Raw genomic sequence first — 25,288 nt, forward strand, 5'->3', positions numbered from 1 at the left:
CCTCTATCTCTAGCCATGTTCCGCAGTAAGAGTTTAGTGTTGTGATGTTTGGAAATCTTCCACCAGGGTAGGAATGGGAATCAGTGCAATTTTGGCAGAGGGGCACTTGAAGAGCTGTTAGCTCTCCCTTTGTACTTCTGTTGTTTCTACATTCTTGATCCCTGATTGTTTACCTGGTGGCTTGCTCCATTTGAGGGAACTTTCCCTGTATGCATCTAGAGAAGTCTTGCTTCTTTCCTGTCTGGGTCTAAGCTTTGAATCCCCAGTTCCCTTTGATCTAAGAAAGCACAAGCCATCCCTTATCTGACTCCTGGGAGTCTTTGGCATCCTGAACCATACTTCCAAATCTCCAGTCCATATAACATGATAACACTGGGATGTGGGCTCTGTTAACAGACAGTATTGATGTACATTTTTGTTTCAGATTTCATCTCTTGGTAATTTTCCTGTGTGTGGACAGAAATACTCACTAGTGGCTCACTGTGTTTGTTACTTTTTCTGTTCTTGGGCTAAAGTACCATGACTAAAAGCAACTTAGGGGAGAAGTGCATCTCTCTCTTTTGGTTTATGCTTCTAAAGGAGATACAGGCCATGGTGGAGGCGGGGCATAGCAGCAGGAACATGGGGCCAGTGTGCAGGTGAGAAGCAGAGAAGCCACATTTGGTCTGAGCATAAGGAGCACAGTGTAAAGTGAGACTGGACCATAAAACTTCAAAGCCCACCCCCAACAAGGCTATACCTCTAAACAGAGCCACCAATCGGGCTTCAGGCAAGCCACCAGGTGATGAGACGAACAAAGGCACACATTCCAAAGTGAGAGCCACCAAACATAAAGCCGAATTTTTATACATACACAAAAACTGAGTGTGTGAAGTTCATAAGTACTAAAGCTGGTGTGTGTGTGTGTGTGTGTGTGTGTGTGTGTGTGTGTGTGTTTGTGCACGTGTGTTCACTTTTATTTTTATTTGAGAACTGTTTTCATAGCATAAAAGAGAACACAAATTATTTTTCACTCTAGGATTGGATTTGAGGCTCAATTCATGAGATGAACCCTCATACCTGACACTTTGGGACTGAAAGGTAGGTGTGAAAACTTACCAAGGACAACTAATATTCAAGAAGACATTTCTGAAGAAAACATGATATATGGTCCCCTCCTAGGGAAAGGACAGGCTCATCTGAACAGAGCTGATAGACACCCAAAGTCAGTGTGCATGGGGACATGCATGTGGGGACACACCCTTGAGGAACCCTGGTCAGCAAGCATCCATTGTCTGATGGATGGTGAGTCATCACTCTTTGGGGGCACTGGCCTTGCCATGTGGGTTTCCACCGAGTTTTCTTATCTGTTTCCTAGAAAGCTTGCCAAGCTCTGGGTTGGACACATGGACTCTCGTAAATTATTCATCTTGAATTGCTGGGAACAACAACAAAACCATAGATTCAGAAGTCTGGGGACATATGCGACAAGGTTTCTATGAAACAAAGGAGCAGGGGGCTGTGCTTCCATGCACAAATGCTGTACAAGAATGGATGTTAGATACTGACAGCAGCACACATGCTACAGGAGTGGACAACTAACTTTTGATTGGATTTGAGGCTCAATTCATGAGATGAACCCTCATACCTGACACTGCTAAAGTGGCAAAGGACCAGAGATTGAGAGAAGTCATGGGCACTGGCTGGAAACCTACTGTTATTCTGCTAAATGAGCATAACAGTGAAATGAAGCCTAGTGGCACACTACTATGCACATAGGTCAAAGCACCACCCAGCCCTCATCACTGAAGCTTCTTCAGTAGATGGAATCAACAGAGACCCGCAGCTGGGCAGTGTGCAGAGAGTGAGAGACTTTGGAGCACCCAGCGCTAAATGGGATGCCTTTACCAAACTCCTCCCTCAAGGCTCAGTGATCTATGTAGAAGAGCTGTAAGAGCCAGAGGGGGTGGATCCCCAAGGAAATGGCATCCCCCAGACACAACAAGGCTGTTACACACATGAATGCCTTGTCCTTGGTATGTAAGGTCTATGGGAAGCAGACTGTAATGCAGCCTCAGAGATTCTCAGCACTTTCCCCCTCCACTGGTTGCAATCCCAATTCTTTACATGTGGCTGTGACCTGTGAATTTGATAGAATATATAGTCCCTTGATTGGTTAATCTTATATGACAAATGTCATTAGATAGACATTTCTATAATGAGTTGACTGGGGGAAGTTGGAGTTTTTTTTAAACACAAACACACACACAGCATATAATATCATATTATATATGCTATATGCAGCAGGAGGGGGAAGGGGTTCATTTGGATCATAGTTTGAGGGTACAGCCAGTCATGGCAGGGAAGTCCTGACATCAGGAGGGGTCACACTGCATCCACAGTCACAAAGTGAAGAATGCTGAGTTCATGTATATATATATATATATATATATATATATATATATATATATATATATGGCCTGCTAGAACCTTCTTATTGCATGCAGCCTCCCAGTTACTGAATATGGCATTCTCCCAGGGAAGAACAACAAAAGAACATATAACCTCGAAGAAATCCATAGAGCCAAGGGTTCTGCTGAGCATGGCCACACATTATCCCTAACTCACCCATCAGATATCCTGTGTTGTTCCATTCTCTTAGTGAGCCAAGGAAGCAGGTAGAAGGGCAATCTAAAATGACCACTTCTATGTGGAACTAGGAAGAAAAGGTAGAAACAGACTTTCCTTCCAACAGGGTAACAGGAATGTAAAGACAGGTTTTGTTTTCTTACCTTGTACCTGGGTGGTTTAAACTCATGTCCCTCTAGCTAGGTGAAAGAACAGTATGGAGAGAGCAAAGGAAATATTTGAACATATGTGTCTTAAGTAGGCAAAAGGAAAAGAGCTGAACATATATCTCGTGAAAAAATATTATATGTAAATGCTCAATATGCTGTAAAGCTCACTCTCATTGTTAGCCACAAAGATTAATTTTCTTAGAATTAGGGTAATAAAATTTTAACCATTTTAGCTATTTTTCATGTTGCTGTAATAAAACACTTTGGCAAGAGCAGCAGGAGGGGGAAGGGGTTCATTTGGATCATAGTTTGAGGGTACAGCCAGTCATGGCAGGGAAGTCCTGACATCAGGAGGGGTCACACTGCGTCCACAGTCACAAAGTAAAGAATGCTGAGTTCTTATCCTCAACTCACTTTCTCCTTTAACACAGTCAGAATCCTAGCCCAGGGAATGGTGCTACCCACAGAGGACAGGTCTTCATACCTCAATTAACCTAATCAAGGCAATCCCTGACAGGCCCATCTCCCAGATGATGTTAGGTCTCATCAAATTAATAGCTGATTTTAACATCACATTACAGGACACTTCACTACATAGTCCCTAAAAGGGATACAACTACAAAGGCTGATAACATGAAGTGTTGGGAGGTACTCAACGAGTAAAGGCTATAGCTTACTGGCTATCTATAAAATGGTACAGCCACTCTGTCAAGACTTCAGCAGTCTCTTACAGGGAGAATTTACCTTACAATTCAATAATTCCACCCTAGATTAATTAATTGGTTAATTAATTAATCAAAGGATGTGTTTGCCTTATAATTCAATAATCTCACCCTAGACTAATCACCCAAGAATGAAAATGCATGTCTTGAACAAAAGCTGTTCATGGCTGTGCACAGCAGTTTATTTAAAATAGCAAAAGCTAAAAATAACCACAATGACTATAAGCCAGTGTGACTGCATAGAAAACTGGGGGTTGGGGGGGATTTACATGATACTAGCCAGAAATTAGAAAGAACAAGCGTCCAATGCATACAACAGTCTCTTTGAACCCTCAAAGTATTGTGCTAAGTGAAAGAGCTGCTTATAAAAAGATCTTGTGTTCTACAAGGTTCCTCTCAAATAGGTAAAATGAAATTCACAGAAAGCAGAGTAGAGATGGTTGGAAGTCATCAGCCTACAGGAGACAATTGACTGGGGAAGTTTGGGTAATGGTGAAGATATTCTGAATGATTCATTTTGTTTTGTTTGAGCCAGGGTCTTACTCTGGCTAGTCTGAAAACTGCTCGTAATCCTCCTGAATCAGTTTCTTGGTGTTGGAATCATAGGGATGAGGTACCATATCTGGCTGGAAAGATGCCCTGATTTGAATTTGATAGCTGTAACTTGTTAACTCTACTGAGACTGACTATTAAAACGAATGGATTGTCATTTACATAAATGACACTCCCACAAGGCATTGCTGCAAAAATTATCGGTTCTAGTTTTTTTCACCTCTCACCATCCCTGAGTTCAGAAACTGTAACCAACCAAGCACAGGTTTTCCGTATTTAGTAGAATGGGGACTGGGGAAATGCCAGCACAGCGTTAGCTGTTGCCAAGTCTTATTTATGTGAACATAATTTAGTGAAATTCCTGCAATTTTATGCATAGAATTGAATGTAGGCTTGCCTGTACAGATACACCTTTGCAGTATAAAGAACACTTACGTCATAGTTTGGGCATTTAAATGTCCCCACGGTCATATGTTTGAACCTTTGTTCATATTTGGTAGTAGTTTTTCATGTTATGCAATACATAGAAGGTGGAGTTTTGTGAAAGAAGGGAGTTTCTGGGATGAGTCATGAAGTTTTATAGCCTGGATGCCTCTCTGTCTACTATCTGTGTCTTGCTGCACAGATCAAGAGAGTAAGGACGGAGTTCCAGCACACACTTCTGCCACCACCAGGAAGCCAACTGCTACCATGCCTTTCCCTCCATGGTGGACTGTGTACCATCAAACTGTAAGCCCAAATAAGTCCTTCCTCCCTTAAGTATCTTCTCATCAGTTAATTGGTCACAACAATGACAGAAGTAACTAATTCAACCCATAAATAAAAATCCAATTATCTAACTATTTACCTTAACAAAGAAAAACATTTTACCAGAAGAAGGTAATGTGAGCTCACTTTTATTCAGTTGGATAAATAACACCGAGATTGACTTCTTTTTAAAATTTTTTATATTTATAGGCTGTGATTATATTCTTCCAACTATAGTTGAGTACATTTACATGTCCCCCATCCAAATGCTGAGGCATAGAAACCCCTCTTTCTGCTCGCGTCTTTCAGTGAACCGTAGGTCTACACACACAAGGAGGCATGAAGACAGACATCAGCACTGTTTGCAACCACATAAAGAACAGAAAAAATATTGTCTACTAAGAGAAAAATGGCTAATGAGACATTAGATGACTGTGTTACTTGGGGATGGGTGAGCACTCAGTCAATAAAGGGGATTCTGGGAAAACATGAGGGCCTGAGTTTAGATCCCCAGAAAAAAAATTGGGCATGGTGACACACCTCTGTAATGCTAACATCAAGAAGACTCAGGCGAGTCACTGGAGCACCAGACAAGCATAATTGGTTAGCATCAGCTTAAGTGAGAGAGCCCATCTCAAAAGCTAAGAGAGTGGAAAATCACTAATGGAGATACATGGTATCAACCTCTGGTCCCTACATACATCCACATACACACAAATACACACGTACACACAAAGACAAAAATACATAGACACATACACACTGCACACCACTCCCACATGGCTATGTTATGAAATAACATGCAAAGGCTTAAGAGCTAATGTATACATAGACTCACACAGGAAGGTTTCCATGACATTAATGAATTTTTAACAAATAAAGACTTCAAAGGAGAATTATGAAGATTTTCTTTAAATTTAAACCATATGTAGATATAAACACATATCTACCATATCTACGTGTATAGGTAGGGCAGAGAAGGACCTCAGAGGCCACGAGAATATCAATCTCCATGTAGTTGCTTTCCATAATTAAAAATACCATTATTTTTTTATTTGTCAGGCTTTTTGACATATATTTGTGTATGTGCTCATGAGTGTGTACATGCATGCCGTGTTGCACATGTAGAGGTCAGAGGACAACATTTAGGAGTTGTTTCTCTCCTTCCACCATGTGGCTCCTGGGGATGGAAGACATGACAGATTTGTCAGCCAGTGCCTTCACCTGAGCCATCTCTCTGGTCCTGAAAATCACATTTTATTACTGGCATAATTATCTGGTGGTGAAACTAAAAGTGAAGTTTAAAACGTTTTTTGTCCTAAGGTAATGGATCAGACAATCTCAAGTGGTGGAAACTGTACCTGCCTCCTTAGGTCCACTCTGACAATTTTTTCCTGTTAGTTGTTTTATAGAAGGACATGAGAATTGCTAAAGCAGATTGGTGTTAACCACAACCTGGTCGGAGGCAAGAGAAAGGAAGACTATGGAAAGAAACAGATTAAAAACAAACATTGTGTCCACCCCTAAGACATCAGGGAGTTTGCTAATGTATACTGCCAAAATAATTATTTTAAAGAGTAGTATGTGCAATTCAGATCGATAAGACAGTCTTATTAGTTGTCTTTCACATACTCTTGAAAAAAAATGTAAAGCCCACTGTCCAGTAGAAGTGAGATTGATAGCATGCAATAAAGTGTCACAAGAAATCTTCCTGAGTAAGAGCGGATGTGGGAAGAACATCTCGCTCTATAGTACAGGGTAGAAGGTTTCAAGTTCCACATTAATTCATTCAAGATAGGTCCTGCACCTTCCATGTGGGAACACACAAATTATGCAGCACATGGTAGAGAGGTAGACAGTCTGTTGCCACAAGTAAATGGGACTAAGGCTCATAGAGCACACATCTGCACATCAGGGAGGCATGTGATAGTGAAAAGAAGTGCCTGAAAGGGCTGAAGATAGATAAATAGATTGTAGGTAGGTAGATAGATAGATAGATAGATAGATAGATAGATAGATAGATAGATATGTGTGTGTATATATGGATGGATAGATAGGTATATATATATAGATAATAGATAGATGACAGATAGATGGATAGACAGATAGATTAGATAAATAGATGATAGGTAAATAGATTATAGGTAGGTAGGTAGGTAGGTAGGTAGATAGATAGATAGATAGATAGGTAGATGTGTGTATGGATTATGGATGTATGGATGATAGGTAGATAGATAATAGGTAGATATATAGACAATAGATAGATGACAGACAGATAGATAGATAGATAGATAGATAGATAGATAGATAGATAGATGATAGATAGATAGATAGATAGATAGATAGATAGATAGATAGATGGTAGATAAGTATATGTCTGCTAAGTAGCTTTTACTTTCTTTGTCAAGGCTTTCCATGATATAGACCCAATAAGACATGCGTGTATACTATTGCATGAGGACATTTATTATGATTATTTTCTGCAATTATAAAGGCTATGAAGGCTCACAATCTGCAAGCTAGAGAGTCACAGGACCCAGTAGTATGGAGCCCACTCACAAAGACATGAGAGTTGGGGATCCAAATGTATAAGTCGTGGTCTTCAACGGCTTGAGAACCTGGAAGAGTCCTGTGGTGACAGAATAAAATAAATAGCCCAGCTCAGAAGAGAGATCTGCTCTCTCTGTCTTGTAGTTCTATGTTGGCCCTTGCAGAGTTGTGCAGTGTGCACACATATTATAGAGGGTAATCTTCCCTCATCCCTCTAATCCTAATTGTCTTCTCCCAAACCTTCACAGGTATGGTTGTAAAGCATCTTTTACCAGCTACCTCAGCCAGTCAACTTGACATAAAATTAACCATCAAGGAAGATGGATCAGATGTCGTATTTCAAACTCCCCAGAATCCTAAACTACGTAACAGTCCTCCTTTGTTATTTTATTTTTTACATTTTTATTTGCTTGTTTTGTGTGCCCCTGTGTGGGGTAGTGGGGGCATGTGGGGGTGGGGATGAGTGAGTTCTCTTATGTACAACAGTGCATGTGTAGAGGTCAGAGGACAATGTTCAGTAGTCAGTTCTCTCCACCTACCGTGTGGTCCCAGGGACCAAAGTCAGGTCATCTGGTTTGGTTGCAAGAACTTTTACCCCTGAGCCATCTTGCCAGCCCCATTTACAGTTCTTGGATTGAGAAGCAGGTACAATCAAACAGACTGATTTTATTTGATTGCTGCCCTAAGTTAGTATATGAGTCAATGAAAATGATCAGATAAATAAACATGGGATTGTTGTTATTTTCAGTAGTCTCACCTCAGCCAGGGACCACTGAACATCAAAAGGCAGCTATAGAGAGTCCTCCTGCGCCCTGAGCCAATCTCATATGCATGGGTACCATGAAGGCTACTTTCTTCCACCTGCTCAGTCATCCTATACCAACATCATCACTTTGTTAGCCCTCTAGGCTTCCTGTGGCTACTGCTGGCCACTCCAGTTAAATTTAGAGTTAAGGACAATTCTTTTTACCAAGGAGACACATTAATGCCAAGCCTTCTCAACGGAGGAAGGAATGGGAATATTCCTAAGTTTCTGTGAGTTGGTGACAATCAACATTAATTAAACCATGCGTCAAGTCCTTTTGTGATAGAGAAGGTAGGTTGTGTGAAGGGTGCTCATGAAGATGGAAGGCAGGGCTTCCTTCCGCAGACACTATCATGGTATTTGTCCCATGAATTGTTCTCAGTTTCTCCAGAAACAGAATCAGCCATTTGACCACAGCCTCAGTGGAGCTAGACTGTGAAAGTAATGGCTCATTTGATAACAAAGTGTAGTCAGGCTGATGCCGATCTCTTAGTAGAAAATATCTTTGGTGTAGGTCACTGTGACGGAGGCAGGGTCTGAGTCTTCATTTCCTACAGTTGAGCAGGCACTTCAGCTTAGTCTAGTTGTTTTCTCTGGACTGGTTTTCCCTTCTTAGCCTTTCTCTGATAAGGCCTCCACCCTCTATTGGCAATCTGATTCTCTATAGAGTCTGCAGCAGTGGGTGGTCTGTGACACTTTCAATAGATCCTTTTACTTTTTCTCTCTTCGACTTTTTATGTTTACATACTTTCAGTTTAAGTCAGAAATTAAAGGTGACCTGGTCCCATAACTTTTTCTTCTCCCATTCTTCATGGAATGCCTAGCACACAGTAGGAGCTCATTAAGTAATTATCCACATGGCATCTAAGCCCTCGCATGTTTTCATGGCACAAGACTGTCTTTCCAGGGAAGGAGGTCTTCCACCTTCGTTCTCTGGTCTGTCTCTCCAGTGCATCTCGTGCATCTAGCTTCCATAGCGTTGGAAGTGTGTGAGAGCCATGCAAACTGCTCCTGTCTGCAGAAGGTGCGCCATTAAAACCGTGAGCTCGCCAGCCCAGAAGCACCCTACATGAGGGTGCAGAGTTTTCCTGTTACATTTAATTAAAAGATCATTTTTATGACAATATCATACAAGGGGTGATAAAAGGATCATAAATTGCTTCATGAGGTCACCAAGAAAGTTCTAATGCCCCATTAGCTTTCATTGTCCTGTCCCTAGATATCAACACTCAATTTTATCACAAAGTACATAAAACACAGATTGACCTTTCTGGCTGCAGTATACAAATGCACCCTACCACTACCACCAAACCATACCGAGCACATTTCACATACTAAACTTATTACTGCCAAGGGCAGATATAAAATGTGAGCGACTCATTATGTGCTATAAAAAGATGAAGTTCTGGAAGATGATCAACACCCATGCTTTGATCTCTAGAAGCTAACATGTTGTTGAATAAATACTGCAACTTCAGCCTCCTGGCTTTCAATATAGAATTACAACCCAAGACACACCTCGGGAGGCTGTAAGAAAATAAGCGGTCCAGGGAGCAAGGATAACCCCTGCTTCATGAAAGCACCTGTGTTTATTACTGGGCCTGGAATGGAATGTTATTTTGATTTTGTTATTTATGGAACTAGAGATGAGCTTGCAAGGATTCATTTGATCATAGTCATTAAAAAAATGGTTTTAGGGAAGATGAGGTGACCCAATGGAGAAAGGCACTTGCCATCAAACCAGATGACCCAAGGTCAGTCCTGAAATTCATGAAGTAGAAAGAGAAAATAAGCTTGGGCAAATTGTCCTCTGACCTTCACACAAACACCCTGGCACCTGTACACTTGAGTACACACACAGGAGCACATACACCCACAAACCACAACACACATATACACCACAAAACACACAAGGTACACATGGGAGCAGAAGATAAATAACTATATCATTTTAAAATATAAGGTTTTAAACAGGGTCAAAGCAAGCTACATACAACATCAGTCATGGATTTACAAAGTGACACCATTTTCCTGTGGCATGACTGAGTTCTCATGTTGGCCTGGACACACCTACTTAATATTCACACAACTCATCCGATAGAGTAACTTGCAGAAGCCAGGCCACCAAGTGACTTTACACAGCACTCATTTCTAGAATCTGTATAAAGTGCTTTTATTCAGACCTTCATTGATACCTTGATTTTTTTTAAGTCACCTAGTTTGCACTTCTTTCTGAAGGAAATGAGCCGCCAAAACTGTCTGTATGCAACAAGAAGGTAAAAATTTCAATTAAGCTCAGTGCTGTCATAAGCCGACCACGTGAGAGAACTTGGGATAATCCACATTACATATTGATGTCTATCAGCCTGGAGACCACAGTCATGACTCATTCTTGCTTCCTCTTATAGGCTTGGCAGCCACCGCACCCAATAAAGGTTTAATTGTATTAATTTATGCCCTATCAATTATACATTCAGATTCCCCAGATAGCTTGTCAGATTTTATTCACTATTTTCCAAAATATATGCCTGTTACAGTTACCGTGCATAGAGTCAGAGTGTCAGGAATAGAGATTTAAAGAATATTACTTAAAAGAGGTGGGCTTCCATAATCTATAAATGTTGTATTGCATGTCCCGCACAGGCTCGTGTTAGAATCAGGAGCAGTGGGAAGCAGGATGTTACATGAAGGACTCGTAAGGAAGCAAGGGGTGGGGATCATTTCACTCCTTTTGCTCAGTTTTAACAGTTATTTAAATCAAACAATCTTTGGTCTATCAGTAAAGCACCTCAGATATTGTTGGAAGCAATTGTTTGTTTTGTCCCTTAAGATATTATACTTGACTAAGATGTAATAAGCCCATCTTGCCTCCTCTCTAGCTTCACTGTGGCTGAAGGTCTTGTGAAGGTCTTTGGAGTATCTATGTGCTATCTTTAAAGATGATTCCTGAGGTGTGTCTCCACACAGACACCGATGCCTATACATGGTAAGAGAATCTTTCTACACAGGCAAAGAGCCCCAGGAAACAGAAATATGGTAGGCTATTCTGCCTTTAAGGGTAGTTCAAATTAGAAGATAATGAAAATGTTTGTTGTCCAGAGCCAGGGGTTGAGTACAGGTCTAACTTCAAGTCCTTCTGCTTTCTCTTCTGCTGTGTCCATTTCCCCAATCAACTATACACCATGTCTATTCTTGCATACCATGAACCTCTCCTGGCAGGCAGCTGGCTTCGGTACCACACATCAGCATGGCTCAGAGCTAGCTAGGCCTTTCCCTCACTGATAGGTGGATATTAGGCAAAGAGCGTGGAATACTCAGGATACAACTCAAAGACCACATGAAGCTCAAGAGGAAGGAAGACCAAAGAGTGGGTGCTTCAGTCCTACTTACAAGGGGGAACAAAATAATCAAGGAAAGTAGAAGGTGGGAGGGACTTGGGAGGAAGAGAAGAGGGGGAGGGGAAAGGGGGAAGAATCAGGTTATGGGAGGAGATGTACAGAGGATCAGGAAATTCAACAGAGGTGTGTAACAACAGGGGATAAGGAACTGGGGATAGCAACCAGAAAGTCCCAGATGCCAGGAAATCAAGATCCTCTCAGGACTTCACGCAGATGACATTAGCTGAAACACCCCTCAAATGGGAGGGAGAACCTGTGGAGACCATCTCCAGAGGTTAGGCATGCCCCCTAGTTGAGGGATGGGGTCACTCACTCATCTCCAAAATTTTAACCCAGAATTGCTCCTGTCCAAAGGAAATACAGGGACAAAGAGTAGAGCAGAGACTGAAGGAAAGGCCATCCAGAGACTGCCCCACCTGGGGATCCATCCCACATGCAACCACCAAACCCAGACACTATTGTGGATGCCAAGAAGTTCTTGCTGACAGGAGCCTGATACAGCTGTCTCCTGAGAGGCTCTGCCAGATCCTGACCAATACAGACGAAGATGCTCACAGCCAAACATCAGACTGAGCACAGGGACCCCAATGGAGGAGTTATGGGAAGGACTGAAGGAGCTGGAGGGGCCTTATCTGGCATCAATGAGAGGGAAGGCCCTTGGTTCTGTGAAGGCTCGATGCCCCAGTGAAGAGGAATGCTAGGGCAGTTAGGTAGGAGTGGGTAGGTGGGTGGGGGAGCACCCTCATAGAAGCAGGGTAAGGGGATATGGGGTAGGGGGTTTGCAGAGGGGAAACGAAGAAAGGGGATAACATTTGAAATGTAAATAAATAAAATAACCAATTTTTGAAAAGCTGGGCCTTTTCGAGGATAGGGTTTCTGAGTGACCCAAGTAGTCTCCTTCACTGTGCAGAGGGAAGAAAACCCTGGGTCCCATTGGTCATTCCTGAATAGAATCAGAGCGACTTACCAATGGCGGTGATATTCTCATGGAATATGTATGAAAAAGGATGCTGCCGCCTATCTTGTTAACTGCACAAAGCTAATAATGGATGCTACAAGAAAGGGAGGGGGGAATCTCACTTTGTTGAGATCTGGGAAATGTGACCCAAGGAAAGTGACCTTGAAGATCGGGGTTAGGTAGAAAGAAGAGTGTCCCAAAGACCCCTGTCACTTCCACATCTTGGAATCTATAAACTCACAAGGGCAGAGAGAGTAAGAAAAGAAACAGAAAGGTGTGGATAAGTCACGAGAGGCTGGAAGCTCTACTTGAAGCTTTGAGCTCACATAAGGCAGAGGGAATAACAAGGCCTCAGTGGGGATTGAACCAGGACACCCTGTGTGAGGAGGCCAGTGTTATAGTTTGGATGTGAGCACCGCATAGAGCCATATGTGGAGGGCTTGGACCCTGGCTGAGCACCACAGGGAGGTGACAGAGACTTAAGGAAGAGAAGCCTAGTATTAAGTTCTTACCAGAGGCTCAGAGACATGGAGTCCACTTTTTAAACCATAAAAAGTGTAAGCCAATAGCCATTTTGTCTTTATAGTAAGACCCTTCAGGTGTTCCATTCCAAGGATGGGAGTCTGACTGAGTCAGTGGGGACTGTGACATAAGTAAGTGTCCATAAACTAGTTACTACTGAACTGCACAACCAGGCCTCTGATCTGTTGGTTTCTGAGGAATCCTACAGAAACACTCAGAGTATGCTAGAACATAGTTTACTCATTACCTGCCCCACCCCCCACCCCCAATCCCAACCATGCGAGGCTGCTCCCAGGAATGTGAAAATGTCTGCTCTTCTAGGTTGCCACCAACCTAGGTCTTATGACCAAGGCCTGGGTCAGCAAAGCAAAGAGTGATTGAGGCAAAAGCTTGATCAGGGACACAGACAGCACACCTGAACTGTCCACCCCTGCACTGTAGTCAGGGAGACCCATACTTTGAGGTCCACAAGTGTTACAGGCAGAAAAATTTGGAATCAGGATTCTGACTGTTCAGGTAACATTAGCCATAACAAAGCCAGATCCCACCATGATCCCTGGTACTTCTGAAGGCAGGGTGGGGGTAGACTAGCTAACAGAGACAGACTAGAAAGACTGCATAAGGGACTGTCACTAACATAGCACCCCTCTCCAGTCAAAACACCTTCTCTCTCTGTCACAGGGTAGAGGCATTTGACCAAGGTACCCAACAGGGACCACATAGGAAAGTAGCCGTTACAGACCAACCAGAGGCAACTGCACCTGGGGGAGCTTCCTCCCTGACTAGCCCAGCTTTCATCTTGTTCCTCTTGAGGTCTCTGAGTGGCTTTAGCTTTTCCTAAATTTTTCCCATCTCTTATTTAATGCAGTTCTGTTACCATCTATTGTGGAGCCCCAGTAAACTTGTATGGGGATGTCACTAGGACTCACCGTGTGCCACTCAAATGTCTCCTAAGTTCTTCTCTGGCCAGTGGAAGACAGAGTCTGCAGTTGCTCTCTCAGCAGATACCTTGTCCTGTTGCCTTCACTGGATGAACAAACCTCCGAATTTTTCATTCTTCAATGGAGTCAAAATCCTCCCTCCATCCCCCATAGCTACCCACCACATTGGTGCCAGACCCGAAAGCACCCATTAGACTACATCAAGCATGAGCCCTGACATCAGGTGTCAGAACTGAGAAATCAGGTTCTCATTTGAGTCACCAGGGTATGTAAGGTATTTATTTTTATAGTGATTTCTTTTGAGGTTTGTCTTGAAGTTATAATATAATTACGTAATTTCCTCCTTCTCTCCCCTCTTTGCATCCCCTCCCACGCGCAACTTCCCTTGCTTCTTCTCAGTGCCACCACCTCCTTTTCTTTAATGTTGTCAACATGGAAGGGAAAGGTTCTCAGAGACCCGGCCCTAGACAGCAAAACCACAGGTACCTGAGAAATGCTGGGAACAGGAGAAACTGTTCTCCTCGGGGAAGAGCACCCACTTGTCTACCTGACACCCAGTGGACAACCTGAAACCACATATCCACATATGTACAGGGAGCCTTAAATAGACTGAGAAGGTTGTCTTCATGTGTTTACGAATATATATATTCGTATATACACATTACACATATATTTTTATATATGTGGTTTATGCATGTCTTTCCTGCCTTTCTCCATTTCTGTCCCGCTGAGCCCATCTTTGCCGTATGGATTAGAGTCAGCATCCTATCTTTATAGCCATAACAGTTTCGTCTATGCTGTCTGCTTCCTTTTTGTATCAGATTCCTTCATCAGCTGCCCAGCCACTCACTTTGTAAAAGGAAACAAACCCTGACTCCTTTATTCTACATGGGCGTCTATCCATTTCCTGTCTTAGACACCAGAGAAAGTCCCTTGTCTTGGCAGCAGACAGAGAACTTGCAGCCACCATGTGGTGGCTGGGAATTGAACTCGGGACCTCTCGAAGAGCAGTCAGTGCTCTTAACCACTGAGCCATCTCTCTAGCCCCTAGGCTGGATATCTTGAATCCAGTTTCTGAGAATTAAGTCACAAGCACACAAGGGTATGACTGGAATGTGTGGGTGAGGTGTGGAGGAAGAACAGTCCGGAGAGTCTGGAGACTCCACCTGCCCTATCATCTCCCAAGGCCTGCTCTCCTCACACCATCATGAGAGTGTGTTAATCAGGGTTCTGCGGAGAAACAGAACTAATAGGAAGTGTGTGTGTGTGTGTGTGTGTGTGTGTGTAAGAGAATTTATTATATTATTTTATGTCAAAATAGTAACAATAGCATCTCTGAGAGGCTAAGAAGCCTATAGTTGCTCAGTCCAAGAGGCTGGGTACCTCAGTAGTCACAATCTGACACCAAAAGTCTGGAGGGTTCCTGGAGAGTTGTTGCTTCTTGGTCAATGGTACCTGAAAATGCTAGTTGTGACTTCAGGAAGAATCATCATTATCAGGAGCAGCACCACCACCACCATCACCATCATCACCAGCAGCAGCAGCAGCAACAGGATGAAGCAACCTGGCAGCAGGAGGGAAAGCCTTGTGTGCCTGGGCTCTCACAGAAGGTGCTACCTGCAACAACTGAGACAATTCCTCCAGTGAAGCTCTCTGCTCAGGTGATTGCAATTTGTAGACATTGACATTAAAACTAACCATCACAGGGCAGGAGGCCTTCAACGGATGAGTTTTAAGGAAACAAAATATTCTGAACAACAGGTCAGCTGAGAAATAAAACCAGCTCATGAGTGAGTTTGTGTGTCTGGGTCAGAAATGACATAAAGAAAAAAAAAGTCCCTTCTGTTTCCAGCTCTGGGAAGCTTGAAGTGAGCTGCCAGGGTTCTGATCCAGGCAATTGTGTGTCACTTCAGTCACAGCCATGAGGAGAGCTGAAACTCAATGGTGTACATCTTACAGAGACTGTAAAATTTACCTAGTGTCTGAAAGTCATTTATTTTCCACTAAAAATAGTTTTCTCATCTCTGATCAAGTGCCATTATTCAGATTTCATGTGACATTTAGGTGAGCTGAGGTGACTCAGGGTAGTCAGTCTTTAAGGATCCACAGCATGGCACACTCCTGGCTGGGTGTTTAAGACTCTTAATTCACAACAGGGGTTGAGGAGTCATCATATGCATAGAACCATTCTTGGGGTGAATAAAACAAAGCCCATATTTTCCTGGAGCTTACATTGTTGTGAAGGGACTCTGGTACATGAACGAGATTACAAAGCAGACATTGATCAGGTGGCAGCGAGTGACACACCAGGGATTCAACTAGAATGAAATGCAAGCAATCACATGGCTGGGGGAAATCTATTCAAGATACTTTTAATCTGAAGAAGCCTCAGTGAAAAGGAGGAGCCAGCCATGCTCAGATCAGAGAGCCGAAGAACATTCCAGAATTAGATCTGGCAAGCTAAGGAACAGCATAGTAACTGTAATTAATAATAATGTATTGAATATTCAAAATTTACTAAGAGAATAGATTTCAAGTCTGTTGCCAGACCACTCTAAATGCAACTGACCTTGTCTGATCTTCAAAGATGAGGAAGGTCATATCTGGTTAGTACTTAGGTAGAAAAAATAGATCTTTAATGTTTCAGCACACACACACACACACACACACACACACAAAGTAAATACATTACACACCTTTAAATATATGCAATGTTACTTGTGAATTACAGCTTAGTAAAGCTGTGGGGTTCGGGGGAGTGCATTACATATGCCAAAGAGGTCCTGCTTGCCATAGTAGCATGATGTTCTGAGTGTAGATCTTCAACTCAACACTAGTGTGAAATGCCAAACATAGAAGTATATGCCTGCAACCTGTGCTCTAGAGACAGATAGAAGGATTCCTGGCGCTACTGTCCAGAGAGTAGAGAGTGCAGCCAGTTGGTAAGTGCTATGTTCATTGAAGAGACTCTGTCTCACAAACAAGGACGGGTTCAATAAGTGACATCCAAAGTCAACCTGTGGCCTCCACAAGCACAGGGCCATGGATGCACCTGCACACACAAGAACTCATCTCCATCCTACACACACACACACACACACAGAGTATTCTAGATGAGGAAGCAGCAGGTCAATTACTACAACAAGATACGCTTTGGCTCAAGAGATCTGTTTTAAAGAGATGGGATGTTGCTCATCAGGGAGGCTCTGCATGCATGTGTGGATATGAGGGGGATTTATTGTACATATACACGTCCACCAGATATTTCTATGAACCTGCAAATCCTCTAAAAATGCAAGTGTGTGTGTGTGTGTGAGAGAGAGAGAGAGGGGTTGGGGGGAGAGAGAGAGGGAGAGAGAGAGAGAAGAGTATAAGTGGGAGGGGGATCAGGTCATGCAGAACTTTGAAAGCCTGAGTAAGGATTCAGCACTGTCTCCCAGGTATTCCTGTCATTACTGCTATTATCTCGCTGCGATGTGCCCCTATGGAAACCCTCACCAGCAGATGGGATCAGTTTCTCCAAGCCCTAGGTTCTGGGAAGCCCTTTGTATGAATTGCTTTGTCCAGTGGATGTTGGCAAATATGTGTAAACTAGAAACTGGGGCTGCCCTTGCTCACTACAGCTTGCTTCTCTGGCTGGTCCTGTAGCCCTGAACTCATCATTGGCAGCAGCCTTGAGTAGCTCGACAGAGAGGAAGAGAGAAGCTACCCCAACTCCTTGTTGACCAACCAGTCAATCATGAGACACATGTGAGTCCATTCTAGACCAGCCAGCCACACTGAGCACTGAAACCAGAATAACCAGTCAACACACCTACAGACTGATGGAAATAGACCTATAATACTGTAGATCACTAAGTCGGGGCTGTAATGTAACAAAGATAATTAATTCATCACTCGCCATGAGTAAGGGTACTAAACGGAGAGATGGCCTCATCAGAGTGGCATGTATCCCTTTGGCAATCACTGCAGCAAAGTTTTCAAGATGGCTTAGTGGGTAAAAACACTTGCCAGCAAGCGAAGACTTGAGCTCAACCCCCGATCTCACAGTAGAAGTATTGAACCAGCTCCTGCAGGTTGTCCTCTGATCTCTACGTGCGCACTGTGATCTCTACATGCCCACTGTGATCTCTACATGCCCACTGTGGCATGTGCATACCCACACTCTTCCAGACACAGTGATAATGAATAAAATTTCAAAAAGATGGTCCTTGCAGCCCCAGTGGAGAGGGCAGGTGGAGAGATGACAGAAGACACCAGCGAGTGCTGGGACCGTTACCAGAGGTCAGATGGGAGCGATGACGGAGGCTTGGATGAGTTCAGAGACATCGGTAGGAGCTACTGTTCATTTTTTCTGGTTTCAGGTTTTTATACCTCATGTGTTTGTTGATCACTCTGAAGTGTCTGTGTCCCGAACCTCCCGCCAATGCCCATACCCCATCACTGTGCCTTCTGGAAAGCTCCTCTAGGATATTCAACCGATATTCTCCATCCAGCCAAGCTTGAGAGACCTCTGCCGCCCTAGCCTTCTCATCCCCTGCTATTAACCATCCTGAATCTGCATCTGGTCTAGCCAAACATGTTAAGAGGTTCTCTGGTACCTCTCTTGACACGCCGCACATCCATCTGTCATTAGATCCTGCAGGGTTGACAGTCACAGTGTGTAATGACCGTTCTGATCCAAGCCACCACCATTTCCCATCTGGATCAACCCATAGCCTCCTGACAGATAACTCTGCTCACTTCCACCATTGCCAGCCATGTCTGATTTTAGCTGCAGCACACCTTGCTGTGAACAACCTGAATTTATAACACACTGTAGTTACTTGTTTACTATTAAAGTAAAAAATGTTCAACTCCATTTCTGTAGATTGGGAATCTGTAGACAGGTCATCTGGGTCTGCTCTGTATTTCATCCAACTGAAGTCAAGTTACCAACCAGTGCTCCCATCTCCTCTGATGTTCGTGGTCCCATTGTAACCTAAGGGTGTTGGTGACACTCAGTCCTGTAAGCTTTCATGACTAAAGTCCCTGTTTCTTGCTGATTGACAGCAGAGCCCCATTCTGAGTCCCCATGCTTCCCTGCTCCCAACCACATGGCCTCACTTGTATTGTACAAGACCCTTTACTACCTTCCAGGCTAGGCAGCAAGTGAGTGCTGCGGCTGCTTCTCTGGGTAAGGTCCTACCTGGTTAGATCAGAGTCAGCTCATCTGAACCCTTATCTCAAGAAGGATTTCCTGGCCATAGTCATAGGTCCCACCCACACTTAGTTGGAGCTGAGTTACAGGGTGTGTACACTCAGAACCTACTTTATGCAAGAATTTCAGCTGTATTCTCAGAAACACACAGGAGAGTTACTAAAAACTGACATGACTGGAAAGTTGTGGGTTAAGCAAAATAAGCAAGATGCAGAAAGAGAAATATATGCAGAATTTCTCATGTAGGAGGAACATAGATTTAAAAGTGCATGTGTGTGCACGCATGTGGTGCATGTGTGCATGTGTGAACATGCATGTGTGCATGTGTGTACATTTTTGAAGGTACCCATAGAAGCCAATAATGAAATAATAGCTATAATAAGATAGGGAAAGGGAGTGGAGAAAAGAAAGCAAGAAAAGCAGACAGAGAGGGGAGAGTCCAGGAGGCTGGAACAAACAAAAGCAGTCTAACGACTCATTCTGAAGATGCTACAATGAAACCACTTTTTAAAAAAAGGTTTCTCTCCTTCCTTTGTGTGTATGCTTGGAGATCGATTGACTTGTTCTAGGGATTGAAGTCCTGTTATTGGGCTTGAGGGCTTTGCCTGAAACCCACCAATTTTCTGTGTTCACCTAAAACGATGATGCTCAAAAAGATCCCGTCCCAGAAAGTCATAAACCAGTGTTGCTTAAAAAACAGCACCAAAAAACGAATAAAGTGATAGCAACCCCATGCTCAAAACACTCCAATAGTATCTCATCTGGAAGAAAGGAAAATCTAGCCAGTATCTCGGGTCTTACCTCTCTGGTTGCCGCAGCCTATCTGCCTGACCCCCTTCACTCCCACTAATTCAAGTCATAGATGCCTTTTCCCTGTTGGTTTTAGCACCAGCGACTATCTCTTCTTGGACCACGCTTCCTCCAGATACTGGTTCGCTTTGCTCTCACATATTACTTAATATTATTTTATTTTAATTTAATTCTCAAGAGGGGGAAGAGTTTACTTTGGATCTCGTTTTAAGAAAGGATGCAGCCCTCGTTGACTGGAAGGCACGGATGGCATCAGAAATGTGAGGCAGCTGCCCATTTGCACCCAGTCAGAAAATGCGTGAGTATTATTTTTGCTCTTGCCCTTTACAAAGTGGATGGATTTAAAGGTCGTTATGGCACATGAACTAAGCCAGCATAGAAAAGAAAACAACACAGGATCTCACCTACCGTAGAGTCTTGAACCAAAGCCAACCTTAGCAGATAGTAAGAAGGCAGTTACTAGGAAAGGTCGAAAAGGGGAAAGAGAGTTACAGTTTGTGGAGTGACTGAATTCTAAAGTTCTCATGCCCAACACGGAGACTAAGGTTAACTTTGTTCTGCAAACAGGATTTGCTAGGAAGTGGATTTTAGCTGGCTTCTCCTTATACACAGGAAAAGGTAACTGGGAGATGTTAATTTGCTTCTCCGTGGTAATCATTTCACTATGCATATGCAAATCAAAGTGCTGTTCACCATAAATGTATGCAAAATGAACGACTAGGAAGTTCCTTAGAATATGAAAAAGAAGATAAAGAGGAAAAGGGGAGGAGAACGAAGAGGGAGGGGTGGGAAGAAGTGGAAAGGAGAAAATAATGAAGGAAGAAGAGGGGAAAGGACAGACAGATGGACAGACAGATGGATGGACAAACAGACGGATGGATGAGTGAGAGGGGAGGGGGAGGAAGGGGGGAAGGAAGGAAGGAAGGAAGGAAGGAAGGAAGGAAGGAAGGAAGGAAGGAAGAGCCATGGTAGGACCTCAGGTATATTGTAGCAAGCCAATAAAACCAGTCACAGCACATACATACTCTACACACTGGTTTTTTCATGGTTTTAACTGCGGTTTGTGTGCTAGAAACCAAACCCAGGTCCTCTTAGAGCCTGAGTCCTCTAGAAGAGCAGCCGGTATGCTTAACCGCTGAACCAACTCTATAGCCCTACATTAAAAGAAAAAAAAATCTTAAAGTAACAAAACTTTAGAGACTACAGAGACAGTTTGCAGAGGTTAGTCTCAAAGGAACCTCAACTGACAAAATGCCTCCATCTGATTGGCTTGTTGTTGGCAAATCTGTGGGACTTTTTTTTTTTTTTTTTTTTTTTTTTTTTATTAATGATTGATCTGAGAGACCACAGCTTACTGTGGTGTCCTCACCCCTGGGCAGGAGGCCCTGGGTAGTATAAGAAAGCAGGCTGAGAAAGCCATGGGAAGAAAGCAAGCCAGTAAACAACACCCCTCCTTCAGCTCTGCTTCAGTTCCTGCTTCCAGGTTCCTGCTTCAGCTGCTGACCTGACTTCGTTTGGTGATGGATGATGACAAGGAAACACAAGCCAAATAACCTCCTCCAACAACTGCTTTGGGTCCTGCTGATTATCACAGCCACTGAAAGCAAACTGGGAGAGAAGGTGATTAATTTACTTGGTTTTTTTGTTTTTTTGTTTTTTGTTTTTTTGTTTGTTTTTTCAAGTAGGTCTCAGGCCTTGTGATATGTTTGTCATACAATAGGTTAGACAAAAAAAGGACATACAGCCTGGTGATGGTGCATGGTCCCTGCCTCAGGAAGATCCATTCTGATATGGGGGCAGGTCCCAGAGCTGAGTTTGCAGATCATTACTTCTCACCCCGATGATGGCGCTATGTGAGCTATGGAAAGGAAATGAGGGCCTGGTCTGAACCTATAAATACATTGTTAAAAAGACAGATGTTAACCTTGTGTTAGTCTTCAAGGTCTGAGAACAGGAATTTTTTGGATCCAATTTTACTGGACTTTGGCTCCTAACACCATTAACTTTTGTCCTAAGCAAGAAAAATGAGGTGGGTCAATAATAATTTGAGTATCGCTGCATGGCTCAGAACTCAGGAGTAATAAGCCAAGAGAAAGCCAACCTCCTTTTGATATGTGTTTAGTGAAGTTGGAGAGGGAGGAAGAGAGTTATGCTCTCCTGACACAGGGGGTATCATCAAAGGACTGAGTCCTGATTGCAAGGAAATACTGGTGGTGCTTTGTAGTTTTTATTGAAACTCAGATCAACTCCTCTGGTTCTCTCCTGTAAGAAGACAGGGAGGAAACACCCAAGACCTGTGATGATGGCTAAGCTTGGTGACCTCAGCTTGCACCCCCAGAAGCCATTACTCAAGTCTGTAAATCCCAGCTCTCCGGAGCATCAGGAAGTGGGAGGCAGAGGATCCTGCGTAGCAGGAGGGCCAGCTAGGCTGGGGTCTAAGTCCCCAGTGACAAGAAAACCCTGCTTCAAACAAGGCAGAAACCAGACACACAAAATTGTTCTAGTACCTACACATACAGAATGACATATGGATACTTTTCCTCAAACACACAGCATAAATACAAACACAGCATTCACACACACAGACACACACACATAGACACACACACACAGATTGAGAGAGAGACAGAGACAGACAGATAGACAGACAGACAGACAGACAGACAGACAGAGACAGAGACAGAGAGAGCTTTTCTTAGGTAAGAACCCTAGACCCAGAGAATGTTCTACCTAAACTAGATGGATGAGGAGAGTTGGGACATTAGACCATTTTCACTTTTCCTTTTAAAACCTGGCTGGATTTTGAAGAGGAACGGTGCATCCATGCCGTCTGAGTATCGTCCACAAATTATTTATGAACTTAAAACAGTACTTCATAATAGAGAACCCTGGCAGACACAGCCAACCCCATCATCAGAGCTGGCATTACAGGGTTGGGACAGATGTCCTGTGACTGCTGATATAAAGCCCCAAGAAGGACACAATGTTATTTATGGGGTGGCTGCCAATAGCAGAGAAGTAACAAGCCACCACACAGAGCTGGGCCACAAGTCACTCACTGCAGAAAATTCAGGTCCCACAACTTTAGAGGTGTGGAGGTCAAGGTTGGTGAGGGGACACTAACGATGTTTAACTACCTACAAGATGCATGGCCCAGTGTCAGAGCTGGACTCGGAGGCAGGGGAAGGACAGTGCTGGCACAGTTGACAGAAGTTGGAAATGGAGTGTGGCGTGCACACTATGATTATAGTCCACAGCAGTCAGTTGTCTGCTTTTGAGAGCTGTTTCTGATCAGACTGAGTATTATACTCTGAGTTTGTAAGCAATGCTCCTGTGCTTAGAAAACGCATATGGACATATTCATATGGAAAGTGATATAGTACTTACAGAGATCAGGTAGTCTATTAAAGTGTATGGTATGTGTGTGTGTGTGTGTGTGTGTGTGTGTGTGTGTGTGTGTGTATGCAGGCAACACATCAATGCACATTAGAAAGAAAGAAAGAAAGAAAGAAAGAAAGAAAGAAAGAAAGAAAGAAAGGAAGGAAGGAAGGAAGGAAGGAAGGAAGGAAGGAAGGAAGGAAGGAAGGAAGGAAGGGAGAGTGTTCCTCCATTGCCTCTGCCTCAGTCCTGTCTACAGGTTTTTGCCTTGAGCTCCTGCCCTGACTTTCCATATTTCTGGATGTACAAGCAAATCTGCTCCTCAATTGCTTTGGTCATAGTGTTTATTAGAGTTATAGAAAGCAAACTACAACAAAATTTCCTTGTGCTGTTACTTTTCTTCCTCCTCCTCCTCTTCCTCCTCCTCCTCTTCCTCCTCCTCCTCCTCTTCTTTCTTCTTCTTCTTCTTCTTCTTCTTCTTCTTCTTCTTCTTCTTCTTCTTCTTCTTCTCCTCCTCCTCCTCCTCCTCCTCCTCCTCCTCCTCCTCCTCCTCCTCCTGACCCTCAAGTATCCCAGGGTAGCCTTGATCCCACTATGTAGCTAAGGTTAGACTTGAACTTCTGAAACTCCTGTCTCTACCTCCAGACGGCTGGGGTTATAGGAGTGCACCACTACGTTATCATTGCTGTTGTTGTTGTTACTTGTGGTTGCACTGCTAGGGATAGAAAGCAGGGCCTTGTGCACATGAGGCAAGCTTCTACCCGCTGAGATATAGCCATAACCCCCTTCTGCTCTTCTGCATATTTTTTTTTCCTTAACTTCAAAATTAAATCCAAATTTCAAATTTAGGAACCATGTGCTTGGCATTGCGGACTCATGGATAGGCTTGCTTATATGGTTTGGGTCAAATGAGGACAGACATTTTCCTCAGCCCAGAGTTCACTGAGACACCCCCTCCCCCCGGGGGTAGATTTCAACAACATGTGCAGATAGTAGCAAAGTTTAACACAGATGCTGTGGTGAGAGAGTGCAGTGAAGACTCACAACATAGGCTGTGCATTGCCCTTGAACTAAACCAGAGGATGGGGAGTGCTTAGGGGGTCTTGGGTGGACTTTGGGAGGCAGGAGGAACTTATATCTCTTTTTTAGTTGCCAAAATCAGTTCTCTGCTCACCTTCTTGGCCTCAGGATGCTGAGTGCTATGGTCTCATCTCTGAGACCCTTTTACCCTCTGGCATCCAACGCCTTCGGCAATCAGAGACAGCAGAGGGGATGTAAGGGCTGATGAGAGAGGAGCTATGGTGCCCACTCTGTCCCAACGATGCAGAGCTTGCCTACGAAAGCTTCTGCTGTTGTTGGCCGCTCCCATTTCAGCATCCTTCAGGCTTCACTATCACTGGGCACTTCCTCGAAATCTTCAGTCCTGGGATAGCAGTGGCTCCCAGTCACAGGCATCTTCCCAACCTTTGTGGGTGTCCCAACTGCTCACTTTTCTTAAAACTGTGTCCTGTTGGATTGTTTTCAGACAAACTCAAAATGTGACTCCTGTTTCTTGATTGGAGTCTTCTAACACACACGTGGGGATCAAGGAGATGAGAAAATGAGGTTTTCACAGACAGGGCAGAGGGTAGACCAGAAGAGGCCAGCTTTACCTCCCATCTTGTGATTTCAACAGCCCAGACCTCACAGCCAAGGCAGCACGTGGTAGAGGAGAGACCCGAGCTGTGTGACCTTGGTGAGGCACTTCATTTGCCTGACCTGCTTCCTCATTTATGGGAAGAGATTAACCTCGCAGGGTTAATGTGAGGCGTCGATGGGCCGAGAGCAGGCTCACCTCCGTTCGTGACTGTAGCACTGTGTCTGAGCCTTCATCCCTTAGTGCGGCTGACTGTGACTACCCCTCCCGCCTCTGAAGTCCTAATCCACAA

General features: G+C 43.7%; 2 long non-coding RNA genes across 4 annotated transcripts in view; one reads left to right on the plus strand and one right to left on the minus strand.

Moving 5' to 3' along the window:
* The window catches only part of Gm36388, a 130,379-nt gene that overhangs the window by 35,961 nt on the left and 69,130 nt on the right, over positions 1-25,288 (minus strand). The gene's annotated exons all lie outside the window — the stretch shown is intronic.
* Positions 10,763-25,288, plus strand: part of Gm46176 — a 37,216-nt gene continuing 22,690 nt past the window's right edge. Inside the window, exons 1-3 of the long non-coding RNA XR_001779608.2 lie at positions 10,763-11,139; positions 20,161-20,280; positions 21,442-21,602. This is a non-coding gene — a long non-coding RNA (predicted gene, 46176). The remainder of the gene's footprint in view (positions 11,140-20,160; positions 20,281-21,441; positions 21,603-25,288) is intronic.

This window comes from Mus musculus, chromosome 1, assembly GCF_000001635.26.
Source record: "Mus musculus strain C57BL/6J chromosome 1, GRCm38.p6 C57BL/6J".
NCBI classification, from domain to species: domain Eukaryota; kingdom Metazoa; phylum Chordata; class Mammalia; order Rodentia; family Muridae; genus Mus; species Mus musculus.